The sequence below is a fragment of the Scleropages formosus genome, chromosome 14, assembly GCF_900964775.1.
Source record: "Scleropages formosus chromosome 14, fSclFor1.1, whole genome shotgun sequence".
NCBI classification, from domain to species: Eukaryota; Metazoa; Chordata; class Actinopteri; order Osteoglossiformes; family Osteoglossidae; genus Scleropages; species Scleropages formosus.
In genome coordinates this window covers 16,741,173-16,761,095 of record NC_041819.1, presented here as the reverse complement: position 1 = coordinate 16,761,095, position 19,923 = coordinate 16,741,173, and the positions used below count along the sequence as shown (strand labels likewise).

Below are 19,923 nucleotides of genomic sequence, written 5' to 3'. Positions count from 1 at the left end.
GTTGAGGTAAAGGTTTGAAAAGCTCACAGTGTCAAGTTACCAATGGAGTCTTAGTCTTGCTTTTGTGTCGGCCATTTAACAGCTGTGGAGAAGATGCTGGATATAAATCATGGAAGCAAATCAGTTTGGAAGGAATGCAACGAGCATTTCTTGGGTTAAAATATATCTGAGGGACACCTGCTTTCTTTGCTGATGCCTAAGGGAATAAAATCCACTAAAATCTAGGAATAAGGTAAAGGAAATTTTCTACAACATGGTACAATACCACTGTTACATATAGCAAAGGCCAAAGTTGCAGGCAATGGCTTTCAAACAACAATTGTCCTTAATTCCCTTTCCACTGTTGCCAATTTGCACTGATGTTATTTGATTAATTAATGGATTTTTTTTTTTTTTTTTTAAACTTAGGAACAAGTCAAACCTCTGTAGCAATACAAATTCAGAACGTCGAATTCAAATATTTGCTGGATTTATTTTTCTGCTTGGGAAGCTCTTACGTTTAACTCTTGCTCACTGCCAGCACCAAGGCACGAATACAAACAAATTTGCTTGCAGGATAAACAGAATGGCTCTTTGGAGAATTCGCACCTGTTCTCTCCCGGTAAATGTGCAAGAGCGTAGTGTACGGGGAGTGTTGTCGAGTTTGGAAGTGGAGCGTTTCTGCTGGCAGAAGTTGCGGCAGTGCTTTCAGCCTGGAGCTCGTCGCCCGGTGGGACTTTTTCAGCGGTGGCTCCTTTAGCCGAGGAGCTTTCGCTCAACTGTTGCTCGGAGGGAGAGTCTTTCGGCCTTGAGTGATTCCAAAAGCACTGCGGAGGTTGGCGGATTTTCCTGTTTACAATGAATCAAATGAAGCCGGCGGTCACCACAGCAGCATGGGGTCAAACAAACAGGTTAATGTTACCAGCCCTCCGCTTGCTGTATTCTTCTCTGCAGTCAGGCTGTTTTTGTCATTCAAAATAACAGAGACAAATCTGGATTCCTCCCTAATTAGCATGCGGGCTTAGTATAGAACTCAAACAGACTGAGAAACAGTCCACGGGGCTGCCTCAGCTGTCTGAAGATAAAACAACAACTGCTAAAAACAGATATAGGCGCCCGGTGAAACGAAACAACAGGCAGCACTGAAAGGTACTCGCACGACTCACACAAACCCAAATTGGAAGAATCATTTTGAGGGCAACAGCCAACTTTTTCCAGGCTATGTGGGCCCTTTGTTAATGCTGTCGTTGTTTGTAAAGAGGATTTATTCCAGTGCTTCTCTCATTTGAAAGACACAGTTTTTAAAACTGTTTGCCTTTTCAGTGTCACATGTGCAAAGGTGTATTTGTCATCATTTGATACCATTGAAAATAATGAGAACTGGGTTTCTATGGAGTCTGCTGGGAGGATTTAATGTTTTTTAGCTGAGTCTCTTGTCCGCTTCAATGTACCCCTGGCTGGTGAGTCAGAAATCTGAGGATGAATCACATGAACTATGTGAATAAACATAAATGCAATGTACATGTAATGCGCATTCAGTTATGTCCACATTGTCACTCATAAACAGGCACATCTACTGTTAATGGAGTTATGAAAATACAAACTATATATTTCAATATTATTAAAGAAACAAATAAATTTAGGATTTTTAGCAGGAAAGTCGATTGAGTGTCTTGTGCAATAAGCTTGCTAAATATGCAACACAAATCTAGTGTTGTAACTATGCAGTATAAGCAGATATCATCTAAGTAAATAAGTGGAAAAGTACACACACAAAAAAGCACTGACTAATATAAATATGCTCTCTTTTTCCTTCATCGCTATGGTATTCCCAGCTAACTTCCTTCCTACAGACCGGATGAGAAATCACCTTTTAATGACACTGCGAACAAACTTAGGACAAAAACTTTGCTTCACTGTCTTTTTCAGACTCCCTGATGTGTTTTGTATGTGGTCACTCAATGGTTACTTCATTAAGCATTTTAATGCAAATCAACGATGGCTTAAATCGCCATAAAATGCATGTATTCCTCAGATTCGGCCAACCATGGACCATTTTGGAATGGGCTCTGCCTTTTGTTTTCAATGAAAAAAATAATCAGGTCATCCCCAGTAAGATGAATCCTGAATAACGCAAACAAAAAATGTGCAACGCAAACTTTCAAATGACAGAATGGGACGAAAAACACAAAGTAATATGTGAATGAAGGTAGAGCACACTGTCTTTTATATTGCTTTCGTCAATGAAAACAGCAGGGTGTACATCTGGGGGGGGTTACAGTGGATTACAATAAGAAGAAGTCCGGTGGGGGAGGGAAGTGAGCCATTAGTCATGCCTAGGATAGAGATGCAGGTGGGAAGGGGAACGATAGTGTGTAGGAGGAGTTTCTGCAATCACAGTCTCGTATGGCATCATTGTAATACTTTGGAGAAGGGATGCAGTCAGGTGCATTTGTCTGCTACAGAGAAAGCCATGGTGCGTTCACATTTTAAACATTCTTACCCTCAAATGGTCTTAATGATGACATGTCCCTGTAGTATTTTTTGGAATCCTGGCCTTCCTTTATTTAGTGGTTTAATCCCAAGCAAGACTTTTGTCTTTTCTGCCTCCATTTCAAGTCTTTTCCAAAATGTTGTTTGTATATTATCCGTCCATCCATTGTCAATAACTGCTTGTCCCAAGTGGCGTTACAGAGCCTTCCAGGCAACACTGGGCACAAGGCTGAAGGGGTGGAGGAGTGCACCCTGGACAGGACACCAGTCCATCACCAGGTACCAAGCAGGACTCGAACCCCAGAGCTGCCAAGCAGCGATGCACTGGACAAACCCGTGTGCCATTTGTATATTATTATTATTATTTCAATTATTATTGCAGTTTTTCTGTTTGCAGTAGATTTTCTGTGATTTTGTTCTGATCTCTCAAACAGATTTTGTGTTCAGTTCTCCTATTTCACGTTTTCATTTTGCTATTGCTATGCTTCTGTTGAAGTAACATTTATAGCCATCTTTGTGCATCTCCCACTGCCATTTTGTATAGTTGGTCCACTGATGATGGCATTATTATCTACTTTATGGCTTCAGAACTGCATATAAGTCATGGTTTTCACCCCATATAGAGATGCTAATGACACTTTCTTACCGATGATGATTTCTGTAAGCTTGCATGTGCTGTCCCATCTTTGCCTTACCTTATCATTTTATTATTCAAATATAATCATATATACAAAGAATATGCAGCTAACTGTCTGTTGATAAATATTAAAATCAGTCTTACAGAAGATCATTTGATAAACCCTCTCTGGAATAGCTTCCTGGGGTATCAGTCTTCAGTACCAGCCAGCCAGAATAATATTTATGCTATTTCTTTTCACAAGCAAATCCATCTCCTTATTTCTGGAAGCTGCACAAAAAGTATCTATTTAAAGGACTTAATATAATCCTGTGTAAAACAAGCACGCTATTCTCCTATAATGGGAAGGTAGTTGCCACTGAAGCAGAGCATGAAGTATTTGGATAATAAAAGCGACCTTGTGTCTGTTGAAACATTTTCAAATGCAACATTCCCATCATTGCTTTTTCTAAGCTCGTAATGGCGGTCGCATGGCGCGCTCTTGTTTTCATTAAAAATATCTCTATAAACTTTGTGTACGCTTTTCTGCTGAGCTTATCAAATGTGGTTCTCAACAATGAGCAGCTTTTTCATCTTTGTGGTTCTGAGGGCTGTGATTGGAAATGCTGTCTATGATGAAGTCATTTATTGCAGTTTTTTTTCCCCCCATCTTGGTGACAGATACACCATCTGGCCTGAAATGTTGAGCATTTTTAAATGCTCTACTTTAGACGATTCCATTTGCAAGCATCGTGTCACAAGAGATGTGAAAGTATTGATTAGACACACTTAGATCCTGCAACAGTAAATCATCACGCGTGGTTACAAATGACTTAATCAAAACGTGCTTTTGAACACCGCACCACCCAGAAAAGGGAGTCCATTATGTGACATAGCAGCCCTGGCCCAGAGCTCACACTGATTATATATTCATCCCATCCTTTGGGTTAGGAAGACTCCCATCACTCCTATGACACCATCATTAGAATTCGCCATGAAAATCATGGATCAGTGTACAGCGCTACAATTTCATGCCTTGTTTACAGTTGCTCAAGAATCCCTTTTGGTGCCGAGACAAGCGATTTGGTTCAGATGTGCTCCTGCCGTGCACAGTTAAGCCGTGTGGGACTTGGGCAACGACGGCGACCTCGGGCCACTGAAAACTGGTTCCGTGACGGGGCAAGGGGAAGCTTAGTGTCTCCCACCTCCACTTGGGTGACAAGATTGATGCTGCTGCAGAACTGATCCCGCTTTTTAGGAAGTTTAGCCTCTGTCTTTTTGGCATGACAGAGATGAATTGGCCCATTAGGATTTGTGATCGCATTTCTTACACTGGGATGTGAAGCTGCGCACGGTCCTGCCCCTTTGAGAGTGAAACATGCGCCCTAAACGATGGTGACGTGACTCGGCAGATGACACCACAGGGATGCACTGCACTCCATGGCATCCAGGGGAAAGAATAGGAAGTCAAACAATTTTGGAAAGGGCCGACTCCATGCTGAGGAGGAATGAGTGAGGGTGTTGCGCTGGCTCTTTTCAGCCTCTGGGATTCATATGCATGCCTTTCCCACAAAGCCGCTCTCAGCCAAGCCACGCCTGCTGTGCTCTAATGGGCTTTAGAGGTGGAGGTGTAAAATCCAGCCATTACCATGAATGCCCGTGTCTAACTCCCTCTCATAGTTGCCAGTCCTCACAACCAAGGGAGATGTCCTACAAAGGCAAGGCGAGGAGAGGGTTTTATTTAGTTTTAAAAGAAAAAAATATTTTGGTTTTCTCCATTGTTAGGTGCTCTATATCAGTTTTTTTTCTCACGAATAGTCAGGAGGAAGTTAGGAAGAGTAAAAAAGTTTTGTGATTTCTGCATATTAGTTAGACTATTTAGTTACAAATATATAATTCACAGAATAAGATATTAGCATTACATTTTACAATTTCAGACGTGTATATGTTATAAGGGTTGAGATAAATGTACCGCCATATGCACTGCAAAGTGGTTGGAGAGTCAAAGTCAAAGTGAAGGCCTTTTGTCTACAGACCAGTACTACAACCAGTTTAGTTCTTCAACGTATATACAGTATATATAGAATGTAAATAAGCGTCTCACTCTGTCCGTGGCATCATTCAGCTATTTAGCTCTAAATAAATTAAGTCCACACAAATGATCCTGTGAATGTTCCATCTTCATGTACCACATCTTACCTAATGTAAGGAAACATAGTGACTACACTGCATAGTTTACAGAAGTTTACAATTGGTGATTTTTGCAGCATGGAATGTATGCGTTTGGCAGCTACATGAATAAACATGCAAATATTTCTGAAGGCTTATCTTTCTCCCACTGGACACAGTGAGGTGGCTCTGAATTACCGGTAGATGAAACAAGACATAATATGAATTTGCTTTTCCTTCGCGATTACAGGTGATTTTGCTGTGCCATAAGCGTATCCGAATAGCTAGGAGGTACCATGTTAAAAGACTAGAGGTGAGGAATAAGAAACACAGGTAACGCAATGGAGAAATACAGCTACTCCAGCTGTACCTTTGAACTTTGCCACTCAAGGTGTCTTCCTGTTTCCTGCTTTGCTTTTCCACAAGCGGCTATTTAAGGCCTCAATTGTTGGATGACTTCCTTGTACTGGACAGAACCCAAACTCGCCAACATCAGACAGCTAATCACATGCGCGACGGGGGAAGGTCGTAACAATTACCAGAGACGGAGGGTGTGGTTGTGATTTTAGGGTCTGGAGAGTGAAGATAAATACTAAAGGGCTTCCTCTTACTTTTATTTTTAAACTATGACTCTGCATGGAGTTATGACCTCATACTGACTCACATGTTCATCTGCTTTTGAATCAGAATTATCTACATTTTGGTAAAAAGGTCGTATTGACCAAAGTTTCTGTAATGAGTCTAATGTGATAAAGATATCGTAGAGTTTAAAATAAACATTACAACAACTGCGAGAGAGTGGATTCACAGGGTATTACAAAAACATCTTAATCTGCTAAATATGTTGTACCTTTTCTAACTTAAGTGTGTAGGAGGGCTAAATATACTTTCATCCATCCACCCCCTTTCAGAAACCGCTCGTCCACTTTGGGGTCATCGTGGCACAGATCCTGTCCCGGGATGCACTGTTTGTAAGGCTGCTTTAATTAGTCAGTTGTTTTCTCTAAAAGTGTCCAGTGAATAATTAAATTTAGTGTAAATGAACACAAGTGAAACAGTAACCTAAGTACACACACACAGTTTCAGAACCGCTTGTCCCATACGGGGTCGCGGGGAACCGGAGCCTACCCGGTAACACAGGGCGTAAGGCCGGAGGGGGGAGGGCACACACCCAGGACGGGACGCCAGTCCGTCGCAAGGCACCCCAAGCAGGGCTCGAACCCCAGACCCACCGGAAAGCAGGACTGTGGTCCAACCCACTGCACCACCGCACCCCCTGTAACCTAAGTACATATACTTAATATTTTACAGCGAGTTCACTGCAACATACATGATCCTCGTGCTGGGGTAGGGGAATTAAACTAAGATGGAATTCACTTTACTTTTCCATAAATGCCTGTAAAATGTGTGAAGCACACCATGGGGTTCAAGGGGTGGTGGGGCGTCGTTTGGGGTGACGTTCGCTCTGATAACACAAGTGTAAGGCTGCAATACAACTCTGAAGCACATTAACAGGCCAGACACTGACATTACAGACAGTGATAGCAGATGCTCTGAGCGTTGCTTCCAGACAGGCACTGACATTTTATATCTCTCCGCTTCAAGTGCACTGAGCGAGAGCAGGAAGCTATGCCTTTTATCCAGATCCGGGGATATCTAGGGAATTAAAGTGAGGGCAAGAGTGAGGTAGAGGGAACAAATTGTGTCACTAATAGTTTCAGGAATCAAAAAATCACCTCAAGTTTTTAACAAACCCGTGACTGATTTTTGCGCAGCAATCATCAACTTTTTGAAGTTGCATATCTTTGCATAATTTCCCATGCGAATTACATTTTTTTGCATGTTACTGGAATCTTCCCCTTAAAATTAAAGCAGTCTTTTTTTTAAAAAAAAAAAAAAATTTAGAGTGCTTTTAACAGCAAACCGTCAAAAGTGCTTTAGCACTTCTGTGCTTCTTCGAAGGTCAACAGCTCGAAGGCCTTCAGATTATTTTATAGTGTTAATGTGACTGTATACATATTTATAACAATAGTCAAACTAAACTGAGACCTAAAATACATTCAAAAATTCAATAGTTGTTTCTTCATATTCTGAGATAAAAGTAAAACAAGATTATTAAAAAATATTAGAAAATGAAAGTAAAAAAATGTTTTTTCTGAGTAACATTTTTGAAATGACAAAATTTGTGCTTTAACATTACTTATAGTAGGGGGTGCGGTGGCGCAGTGGGTTGGACCGCAGTCCTGCTCTCGGGTGGGTCTGGGGTTCGAGTCCCGCTAGGGGTGCCTTGTGGCGGACTGGCGTCCCGTCCTGGGTGTGTCCCCTCCCCCTCCAGCCTTACGCCCTGTGTTGCCGGGTTAGGCTCCGGTTCCCCGTGACCCCGTATGGGACAAGCGGCTCTGAAGGTGTGTGTGTGTGTGTGTGTGTGACATTACTTATATCTGGTAAATTTACACATGACTTTCTATAATGCCTGACACATTGTGAAAAACAAAAGTCCAATTCAATGCTTTCTTTCTTGAATAAATATTAAATATTTGTCCTTCCCTTTTTCCTGTGTCACTGCTTGTCAGATAAAACTTGTAATACAAAGTCATTTATCTATAAAGGCACATAACAAACATGATAATTACAGTAATGCTTCAGCTAATTCTGTAGAATCCTATATCCTGTCATTGATTTTATAATGCTTCTGTCATGCATTGCTCTGTCTCTTTTCTTCCTTCAGAGCTCAGTAGAAGAGGCAGACAATATTGTCTTTTGATGCTGCACTTATTGGACAACAAGCAAATTGCTTACAGTTTTTAAATAATGTATGGCATATTTTCTACCCCACAATTATACAGGCCCCTTTCTGGAGCCACATGCTATTATAAACCGGTTTGTTTTAGTGCCTTCATCTCATTCCCAACCACTGCTCCATTATTTTTCTCACAAGCGAACCGCCACATATATGAAATTCATGTATTGTTTTTTCCACATAATCTCAGATACAGCACATCAGTCACTTCCTGAAACAAATCAATATATCCTCACATATACTTTCTAAAATCCCTGCATGACCACACATACCAAGGCATTTATTTTCTTTTTCTCTAATTTTTAATGTGAAATGAGTAATGCAGTATCCAGAGACCTGTATGCTATATGTGAAAATCATAGTTCTATGGAAATTTTATGATCTTATGACAATAACTGACAATAGATAGAACTGTTTACTTGTTGCTTCAGAGAAAATATTTCAAATATAAATGCTGTGAATGATCTTATTACTGAAATTTTCCAGATATATCAATCTCCACTGTGTTAAAATCTTAATATTTTTGTGCTACAGTTTATTTACTTTGCAACTATCCTTATCATAAAAGAATTCAACAGAGGATTGGAACAAATGAACGGTCTTTCTATTTCCCTTTGGAGAGTATTACAGAAGACAAAATATATTGAAAAAGACATAAAATATTCTTCAGAATGCACAATAACTCATTTTATTTTTCAAAATGACCAAATCAAAACCATAATTAGCACTTTGCACAAAGCAGTTCTCATTTAATTATGTATCCAGTGAATACCCAATGCGGCCTAAATTTCAGGAAGTTCATGCTTGGTGTTTCAGATAAGAATCCTTTTTTTTTTTTTTTAAACGACTTTCTGTGCTATGAGATGGCCCTGAACAAATGAGCTTGTAAACAAATACAGAGCACAAAACACAATATTGCCTCCAGTAAGGGGACCCAGAGCTGCATGTCCCCAGACATATGACCATCAATCATAATCTTGCTGTGCTGCAAAAGGGTTTATGCTACATTTGGGATGCAATTACAGTATGAGTCCACGGTGTGATTTACCTCTTATACTCCTCTCCACCATCCAGCCACTTGTTATTTCATGTGTATTCAAGTGCTGTCAGTAATACGGACACAACTGTAGACAGACCAATCCAAGTATAAAATAAACTGCTGCTGTAGTGCATATAGTCTGTTTTTACCCATTTGGTCTCAATTAGCATAACTGCTATTTTTTTACAATTAAACAGACAAAAACAAAATACCTCAAACACTTTCAGACTGTTGCTCAAAAGACATACCCCAGAAGAAATTATTTGTTTTAATGTTCAGCAAATATAAACACCATATCATACCAGTTGTATTGTAGAGGCAACAGAACATATTGCTGAAAACAAACAAAACTAAATAAATAAACCAGTCTAAGTGAAGTGATCAAAATGGACACAAGAATGAAATTATCATCAGGGCCTAGAAACTCTAAAAGCAAGTTATGTCAAACTGGCCATAAGCAGCTTGTTATTAATCATATCAGAGACATGTCTTATAGCATCTGGAGCCTTCTGGATTTATTTTGGCCATTAGACAGCAGTGCTGAAGGACACCTTGGAAAAGGGCAAATACTTATGGAATAAACAACCATTGTTGAAAATAACTGAGAAATAATAAAGAAATCAAAGCCTCCAGCCTCCTCTTACATAAATATTTTTGTAAGTAATATTTACATAATGCTATTTTAGTGGCTAATTTAGAATGTCAAGTTCTAAGGTTTATAGATAACATAGCCAGGCTAAGCTAATTATTTTTTTAGAACTGGACCAATACATTATAAAGAAAGACAACTTATGTAAACATATCGCTTGCAACATTCTTTTCTCATGCTCCAAGTGTTGAAAAGACAGAGAATAAGACATGAGACAATTGGAGCAATGTCTGCAGTTTAGTGTCTCAAAGTAGTAACTATAATCAAAAACACTTTCTGAAAACAAGAATTATAACGATATGCCGCAAGAGTGTTAATCGTCTGTAGTATAATTTCGCTCATTTGAAGACAACATGTAGAGTGACAAAAACATCAGCAAAATTCTCCTCTTCCTCATTAACTCTGCTGCTCAACTCTCTGTTGAACCTCTTGTTCCCTAGGTTGGACTACAGTGACTGCCTGCTTTAGAACACACTGTTCATAGATTCACAAAGCAAACAGTAATTCTACAAAGTATTAGTTAAAAAGTGTGCACACTTATTCAGCTAAGTCACTAAAGGTTTTTCATTTGAAACTGTTTCCGCTTAAAGTCACCCTTTTATTTTTCACTTAAATATTGTTTGTTTCAAGATCTCACTAAAAATATAAAAAGGTCTGGCATGATTTTTCTCAATTTCAGTCTTCACTTAACAAAATTTGAAATTTCAATAAGGATGCTTAAACTTTTGATATCTATCCGTGTTTCTGTTTTCAATAACTGCTTGTCCTCGTCAGGGTTTTGGTGGTCCTGAACCTATCCCAGAATCACTGGGCGCTTGGTTCATATCTTCCTTTTGTAAAGCACTTTGAGATGCAAAATTTGAAAGAAAGGTGCTATAGAGTAAATATAGCTATTATTACATTACTTCATTTAGCAGATGCTTTTCTCCAAAGCAACTTCCAACGAACGCTATGTAGTGTCATCAGCTTGCACCTTACTCACTAAGGTGACTTACACTGCTAGATACATTACTTACAACAGGGCACTCATCCATACACCAGTGGAACACACTCTCTGTCTGCCAGTCACACTGGTGTGTGTGTGTGTGTGTGTGTGTGTGGGGTGCTTAGAGCCACCAGTCTGCCTGAACAGCATATCTTTGGACTGTGGGAGGAAACCCATGCAGACACAGGGAGAACGTGCAAATTCCACAAAGACTGAGCAGGGATCAACCCCACATCCCCTTCCCACCACCTAGTCGGTGTAAGACAGCAGTGCAACTTGATATGCCGCCGTGTCACCAGGTCATCGTTTTTATTATTCCTGGTCACCTACATGTGCTCTATGTCCTCTCCAGCTCATCCAAAATGCTGTTGCTTGTCTGATGTATGATGTCCTTGCTACCCATGCTCTTGTGTCTCCACCGGCACCCTTTTGCTGCTAGGATACAATTCAAGGCTATCATCTGACCTACAGGTCTCTGGATGGCTCTTCTCTGTCTCATCTCTCCGCATTGTTTATCAGAAACCTCAGTTTTCCCTCTGGCTGCTGATCTCCGTGCTTCTGCCCTCAAGGCACACTAATTTCCTGAACCCACTCTTTGTCCTTGTTCCTGGATTGTGGAATGACCTTCCTCTCAAATTCACATCTGCTCTCTGGTTGCTGATCCTCTGGCTCCTTGTGAAGACCCACTTCTTCACATGACACCTTGAGATGGTTCAGCATTGGCCTCATCTATTGTGAAGCTCAAAGGCTTGAACATGTCCAGCTCTGCTCTTATTTTCAATGTTTTCTTGCCATTTTTTAAACAATGTCTGTTAAGTTCATCTTTTGTTGACTACAGTACTTCATGTAAGATGATTATGTGATCGCTACTGTATACTCTCAAAAGCACTATTTTGACACATGACAACAGTTATTGCTTACTTAATGCTTTTGTCCAAGGGGAGTTTACAGTATTACGTTTTGTACACTAAGCAGCTTATAATGATTTACTCATTTACAAAATAGGGTAATTTTGACAGGAATAAATCAGGATAAGAAGCTTGTGCAAGAGAACTCCAGCAGGAGGTAGGATTCAAACCTAGGATGTTCAGTTTGAAAGGAAAATGGCCCTCACTACTAGGGTACACACTTCAACAGTCCTGATATTGCAAGAGAGTACAGAGTACATAGGAGGAGAGGAAGGAGGCTCTCGGGGGCGAAGGACTGTGATTGAAATGGTTGTGTCACCTGCTTTATGCATAACGGTGAATGGCACAACAAGACAGCAGGAGCCAGACGGCTGCAGGGCGAGAGCCGTGATGGAGCTGATTGATGTAGTTAAGGAAAGTTCTGTGGAGAACCTTACAGGCAAAGAGAAGAAATTCAAAATCAATCCTGCATTTGATGGAGGTGGAGGCGGGTAGGTTGCTGTGAGGTTATGGGGAACAGGAATAGTTTGAATCCTTGTACAAAGGGAAAATATGCATTTTGCACTTTCTGCAAATGGTGCGAGAAGTCTAAATGGCTAAAACTCCCACTAGAACTACTCTGTGAGAGATAAGGCAGGATGTGATGAAATTGTGTATCGGCTTCTCTGTATCTATGGTAGACAATAAAGGCCTGATATGAGCAATGTTTCACATTTGGAAAAATGACACCATCTTGATGTTTCCAGTGCCTTTTTTGGTTGCAGGAGAGCCAGTAAATGTGTCATCCTCAACAGACAGAGAAATGTGCTCATCTATTTCAGACATACCTTAGAAAAGGTTCTGCTTCATCCAAGTAGTTTTTTTTTTTTGAATAACCTTTGATGCTTTGATGAATATGGCCAAAGACACACTGTAAAAAAAAAAAAAGAAGGAACTGAAAAAATGCCACATGGATTTCTTTTGTTCTGTTTTATTGTCCAGTTAAGAAAAGTGATTGCCCTGTTCTTTTCTCAAAGTCCAGTTAAGAAAACCCAAAATGGGATGTTATTACTAAGAGTTAAGTGCTTTGTCTTCCATTAAGATAACAGAAACCAAAATGTTATGATGGCATGAAATGCTGCCCTAATGTACAATATCAAGCCATTAGTATATCTAATCTGAACTGTCAGTCATGAACAATTACTTTAAGATGTTCTGACAAAATATTGGAATTAAAAAAAAAAAAAAAGACAAAATAAAATGACACATGCTTATTGAAGATGGCACTTACTTAAAAATACCATGGTTTGGTAAGGGCAATATTTAAAATATTTGGACCTCCTGGTCCAGCAGGTCAACTCCTGGTCCCTGCATATGATTTACGAGTGTACTGAAAAATGGCTCAGGAGCAGGGAAGGCAGTTTTAACATATTTGGGATTTTTCCACAACCACAAAAAGAGCTTTAACAGATGAGTAGTGCCCTCCATCTAAATTACCTTTCCGATTCTTGAGTTACCATTACAATAATTCGAAGAACTGCATGTAAAACAGTTTTTGAAGACATAAAGAAGGTCAAGGGTGTGAATTAGACAGCAATATTAATTTAGTGTTAATATTTAATGTGTCAAAATATACAAAGAGAAGATGGCCTTGCCAAGAGGTTTGAGAAGATTTACTGCAGAGAATATGGTGCAGGGATTGCCCTCAGCATCCTCACTGATATTAGCGTAACAGGAATTCCAGGTTGAGCACAGAACTTCTTTGTGTGATGGCAGCTGGTGAGAACCATGACGTCTGTCTTTTGTCATCATGCTCTGATTTGCAATATGGATTTCAGTGCCCCGGAATCCCATAGTTCAAAAAGCCTACAGGAATCTTCTCTCCTCCCATAGAGGACTGACCACATTTTCACACTGTAACTTATGAATGCATCGTCTAATGGTGACTCAGTGCAGAAGGAAGCCTCTCTGTTTCAAGGGCAGCTACAAGGGGAGAAGGATTGACAGGTTTAAGGTTCCAAAAAGCTATTATAGGGCTTATTATAGAGAAAAAGGAAGGAAACCATTGGGAAGATAGCCCTTATATTCAGAAACTGAAAGAGCCAAAATAAAATCCCCAAGGGAATTTACAATAAGGCTTAATATACATGCTTACTGTAATAACAAACCATACAACAGGTTATTAGGTTGTGGAAAAGTCTTGGTTAAACACAACAAATCTGAATTTCTGTGCATGGTGACTTCAACAAGGCAGCTTCAACAGCTCATAGTTTAACTTGTGAATTAAAATCAATTGAAAATGTGATTTAAATTTGACGCAATGTGCTCTTTTCTGATTTGAAGGTTTCTCCTACTTTGACTTTGTATTATAATATGTTGTTTTAATTTAATGCCCTACTAATACAAATTCTGTCAGTGTATCATAATTGAGGACTGATGTATTGTGCAATATTATGCATTTTCATTTTATTTTGGAAATGATTGGGAAATTAAATCAGGTTGCTTTCATGCAGTAAATGAAGAAAGTTCAGTATTTCATGTCAAATACTTTCCGACAGCCCGAGTCTTATTAGTTCACATAAGACTTTAAATGGCCTTAAAGCATTAATCCTCTTTTTATTGTTACAGCAGTGATTGAAATGCCCTATTGCTGTTACATAAAAGTGATAAATGACACACTTATAAGAATATTTATAAACCTTGCATGACAGAAACTAATTATGGTCCGTGAGGGTTTAGAAATTAACAAAGCAGTGTGCCACTTTCTCAATAATCTCTTGGTTATCTTTTTTCAGCATAACTGCTTAAAAACTTTCATAGCACAACAAAATATTCTACACATTTCTGTGCTGACCGATCAATTTGAGTGTGTGGATATTGATTCCTGTTGGAATGTGTTGATGGCATTACTGAAAATGTTTGCCCCATATGTTATCCTGTTCCTTGACAGATATATATATATATACATACATTGTTTGAAACCACTTGTCCCAAGCGGGGGCACAGCAAGCTGGAGCCTAACCCAGCAACACAGGGCGCAAGGCTGAAGGGGGAGGGGACACACGCAGGATGGGATGCCAGTCTGTTGCAAGGCACCCCAAGCAGGACTCAAACCCCAGACCCACTGGAGAATAAGACCTGGGCAAACCCGCTGCTCCACCATGCCCCGAAAAGTCTCACTGTACAGCAGTTATATACGTATATATGACTGCAGTACACTGACACTTTTCAGTGGTGGTAATATTTTGATATCTGTTCTGGTAATTGAAATGGAATAGCTGCTGCTGGAAACACAGTAAACTGAAAGCTGAATGTGAAGAAACACATTTTGTACAAATACACTGGAACATTTAATCTATCATGTCTTTAAATGATGTCATTTTTTCTTAAGCAGGAAGACCTAAAGGGGGAAGTGTTGCCCTGAATCATTAGTCACGTATGATGTTTGTCTTATTGGGCTTCCTTACAAACATCTCAGGCAGGCCTTGCCCTTGTTATATTGTGAAGGACCAGGCCTTTCCCAGCATACAATACATTCACAATCAGAGCAGCTGAAGGCAGGAAGTAATGATAATAACCTTATCTGCTGCTGCTGTTGTCACTGTAATATTTGTGTGCAGTGATAGCTTTCGACAGAGCCCTGGGTTACTGGCAGAAGACCATGTAAAAAGTACAGTTCAAAGTGAAATGCTTTGCTTGCAGTAGTAAATAAAATATGACTATTATAGTGTTTGAGTCTATGCTGAGTGCCCTGTGCTTTTCTCAATTCAGTTATTGATTGTAACTGACTGTCACTGTTACTTATGATTACATATTGTACGAGTCAAAAGTACGACTGCACTTGGGTAACCGAGCCAATGCTTTTATGGGATGAATGATAGAGACAAGGCAAAGAAAAGCAACCAACGAATGCCCTGAACCTCTGTGATGTGCAGCAGAAGAGCTGTGAAGAGGTCCAAAACTGAACATCCATGGGTTCTTAGTTTAAGCTCTGATGTGGGATGAACACCCTCCCTTCCTCAGAACTGCTAAATCCTTTTCAGAATTCAAGAATGGTCTCAAAACACATCTCTTACAGACCCATTTCTCTCAGGATCCTCAAACAGCTCCCCAACATTTGCATAACACAATCTGTTATGGTCATCCTTGTATCCCCTATCTGAGTGACTTCTAAAGGCAGACACTCACATAATGTGCACTGGTGAAAATAGCGGCACTGCACTTTGATAATAATCTACCTGAATCTAAAGCTCTTTGCTTGTTGTGAAATGCACTTCTGATTTTGATAAATGTAAGACATGTCAGCTGATTTCCTGTTAAAACTTGTTAACTGAATGATTGATGGAAAAAGTGTATATGTATACACACATCTGCATGCATACATATATCCCTTCACACGCAGACGTGCATCATATGAACATACCTCAAGGTGATGCACAAGTTCACCTGGACTTCTGAGAGATGATCGCGTGACCAAAGCAAGTAAGCTAATTTGGAAAGGGGAGGGGTACAGTTTAATGAGCTACTATATAACAAGTTTACGGTGCCCTCTCCGGATGGCATGACCCAGAACAGCTGCGCTGCGAACAAATGAAGGGGGAAAAAAATTAATAGAATCAAACCTCCCTGCCTTCTCAAAAAAAAAAAAAAAAGGAAAATCATGGGATATAACATCAGTGGCACTCAGCTGCATCTTCCCTAGACTAAACACTCTTTGCATCAACACAAAATGAAGTTACTGCGCACTAACGTGGCAGCTGCGCAACGCTGACTCTCAAAAGCTGCAGGAACACAAAGATCTTCAGACGTCTCAATACAGCTGTTCTCTTTGTTCTTTTCTTCTTGCTGCAATCTGCCTACACGTCTGGACTGCCTTCATCTCTCTTTCTTCAGTCGCTATTAATTTTGGGTACTCTACTTAAAATAAACCTTAAATACCTACTTTGTATACTTTATACTTGTGTACACACATTCTTCCTGGACATTGTAGTATCTAGTGGGGGGCATCACTTATTTGTATACCAGCAGCTTTTAGAAACATACAAAGTACCCATTAATTTTGTGTTGGGAGATTGGAGCTGCTCTACACATGGCACACTGCGTACAGCAGCTATCGTCTTGCAGCAGAATCTGTTGAGCTCAAGGCCGTTGATCCTGGTGGGATCATACTGTGCAAGTAACCTTAATTATCATTACACCACAAGTTATTGATAGCCCATAGCTGCTTAGATAGAACTATTTTAGCCGAGTAGAGTGCAAATTTAGCTGTGTTTATTCAACTGTCCTGTAGTAAAAGTCTTGACTACTCATCTAGCAGCTGGTAGCATAACAGTTAAGGACATGGACTTAACACTGGGGTAACAACTTATTAGGGACTGGGCTACCAAAAATACTAGCAATGCTACTCGTAAAAGTTATACATAATATTGAAAGAGTGCATCAAGCTTGCTTGAACACTTCTTTCTTCTACATGGACTTGTAGCTAAAAAGTTGTAGGTTTAAGGCCCACTTATAAGGCCCAGTGCTGCTGTAATACCTGTGAACAAGATAATTGCCCTGAATTTCTGTATTAAAATATCTCGTTCCCATGCATTTCTATAGATTATCTGTCTTGGCTGCAGTGTAGTAGAATGAGTTTCCTCTTTCCCACAGAACTGCTCAATCCCTCTCAACAATGAAGAAGGGATTGAAGCATGCTTCTTTTGGACCTACTTATCAATTTATTTGCTAATAGCTCCATCAGTGTGCATCACACCATCTGTCTTGATCACCTTTGTCTTTTCCATCACTTCCACAGGCAGCTGCCTGGGCAATATGCACCAGCAAAAATAGTGCAGCTGGACAAACTTCCCTCGCTTTGCATCACTGCATATATAAAACTTTCTCAGTTTGCTTACTCTGAGTTGTATATCACTTTGGACAGATGTGTTGGTGAAATGAATAAATGTAAAGACATACTGGAAGATGCACCCATTGAAGTTATGAGTATTCAACTTTATGAGGAGTTTCATTAAATACGCCTACTTCAGCTTACGAGGCATTTCTTTGAGTTTACACGGATTGAATTAGGATTCTGTGCACTTCCCAACAGATGAGCAGCGCATGACATTTATATTTATTCACTTAGCAGAGCTTTTCTTCAAACAGACTTTGAGTGATTATTACATAATATTTATCTGGCACCTTCACATTCATTCATTTAGCTGACAGTTTTCTTCAAAGGAGCTGTCAGTATTAAGCTGTTTACAGTGATTTAACTATTTATACAACTGGGTAATTTTACTGGAGCAATTCCGGTTAGGTACCTTGCTATTAAATTAGATATTAAAGGAGGAGGTAGGAATCCAACCTACAGCCTCTGAGGGTCAGCAGATGGCAGGCATTAACCACTATGCCACCTCTCGTCCACCAAAGTTGTCGTACAATTAATTACACTACACTACACATCCTACAGGGGGGTGCGGTGGTGCAGTGGGTTGGACTGGGTCCTGTTCTCTGGTGGGTCTAAGGTTCGAGTCCTGCTTGGGGTGTCTTGCGACGGACTGGCATCCCATCCTGGGTGTGCCCCCTCCCCCTCTAGCCTTATGTCCTGTGTTGCCAGGTTAGGCTCCGGTTTGCCGCGACCCCAATTGGGACAAGCGGTTTCAGCAAGTGTATGTGACTTTAACTTAGATTTTGTTATATTTCAGCATAAATTTGTCGCTCATGGGGATCAGGAAAGAGTGAAAAGTTTTGCCCTTGAATCTAACAGCGATTTTGTCTTCAGTTTATGACACTGACCTTACAAAGGGTTTTTCAGGAACGCGATACCTTTATAAGGTGGGGGAAGACTAATTGTAATTATACTGAGTTGAATAAAGGGCTCAAAGATTGTAAATTACTTTAAATACAAGCATTTACTAAACAGCAAAAGAACAACAACAACAACAACAATAATAATAATAATAATAATAAGAAGAAGAAGAAGAAGAAGAAGAAGAAGAAGAAGAAAAAGAAGAACAAGAAAAATAACAACAACAACAACACATTACCAAAATTTTTCTTGACTATGTCTTATCTTTGGGTTCGTGTCTCCGGCCTGCACTCAGGAGGGAACGGCTGGTTTGTCAGACTTCCAGTCCTCAGTGGACTTGGTCCCTCAGAGGCCTGCTGTGTCGACAGCAACCGGCACAGCTGTTTAACTAATCTGATAGTGTCAGCTTTCCTCTGTCCCTCCCCCACACCCTCCCCAACAGCATCGGGTATCCCCATCAGCAGCCTGCCAGGACCCCGAGAGAGGCAGGAAGAAGCAGAGACACACACTCAGCCAAGCTGATGAGACCTGTGTGTGTGTGTGTGTGTGTGTGTGTGTGTGGGGGGGGGGGGGGGGGGGGGGGTGGCATCTTACACTGAATAGCAGTATATCTGATCTTGTATCCTGTGTGTGGGCCCACTTGTGCTCCATCAGACACAGTCTTGACAGAGTTCATCACCCTGTCAATTAATGACTCGGTTTGGTTAAAAATGAGTTAATATTTTGCCTAAAACAAACCACCGAATATCAGTGTTGACTGCTCTTCTCCAAGGCTCATGCATTCCTGGAGTTAGGGAATGGACCTACTTGCACTGGAAGATGGTTGACACACCTGAACCCAGCATGACTTTAAACCCCATGTTCAAAAAGTTTAATCAGATCTTCAACATCAATACAGCAGAACACAGCAGTGCTTTTCATGCATCTCAGCTGGACTTTTAGTCACATCTATTCATCTAGCAGGCGCTCTTCCCCAAAGCAACGTACTATGTGGTATTCAGCAGACACCTTTTTCCATGTCTGCTTACAGTGTCACATACACCACGGTAAACTTGCTACAATCATTCACCCATCTGTAGAGCTGAGCACACTAACTGCATTAGAGTCACAAGCTCACCTGAAACAAATCTTCGAACTGTGGGAGGAAATCCGCAAGAACAGAGAACATGTGAGCTCTACACAGAAAAGAAAGCGCTCGAACCAGCATCTAATAACTCGCTGAGACTCCAGTGCTACCTGCTGTGCCACCCAAAGTCACTTTTCACATAGTGTTGGGTTATTGGGTCATTGCCTTCCAACCAGAAGGTTCCTGCTTCTAATCTGCCTCCTGCTTATGTATCCTTAATTAACGTACTTATCATTAATAGTACAAAAAAAGCGTTCCAGTTAAATGGTTATATCAGCATTCAGCCGATTGCCTGACTGGTAAGTAAAGGGCAGCAGGGGATGTAGTGGTTAGAGCCACTTGCACTCAGATTATCTGGGTTTAAATCCAACCTCCTGTTTTCGGACC

At 40.4% G+C, this 19,923-nt stretch overlaps 1 long non-coding RNA gene across 1 annotated transcript; it reads right to left on the bottom strand.

Annotated features, from left to right (window-relative positions):
• Positions 1 to 632: 632 nt before the first annotated feature.
• Positions 633 to 18,728, bottom strand: LOC108931034 (uncharacterized). The gene is made up of 3 exons (XR_001965880.1): positions 18,649 to 18,728; positions 12,466 to 12,548; positions 633 to 828 (listed from the first exon to the last, which is right to left on the bottom strand). It is a non-coding gene; the product is annotated as an uncharacterized LOC108931034 (long non-coding RNA).
• Between the last annotated feature and the right edge of the window lie 1,195 nt (positions 18,729 to 19,923).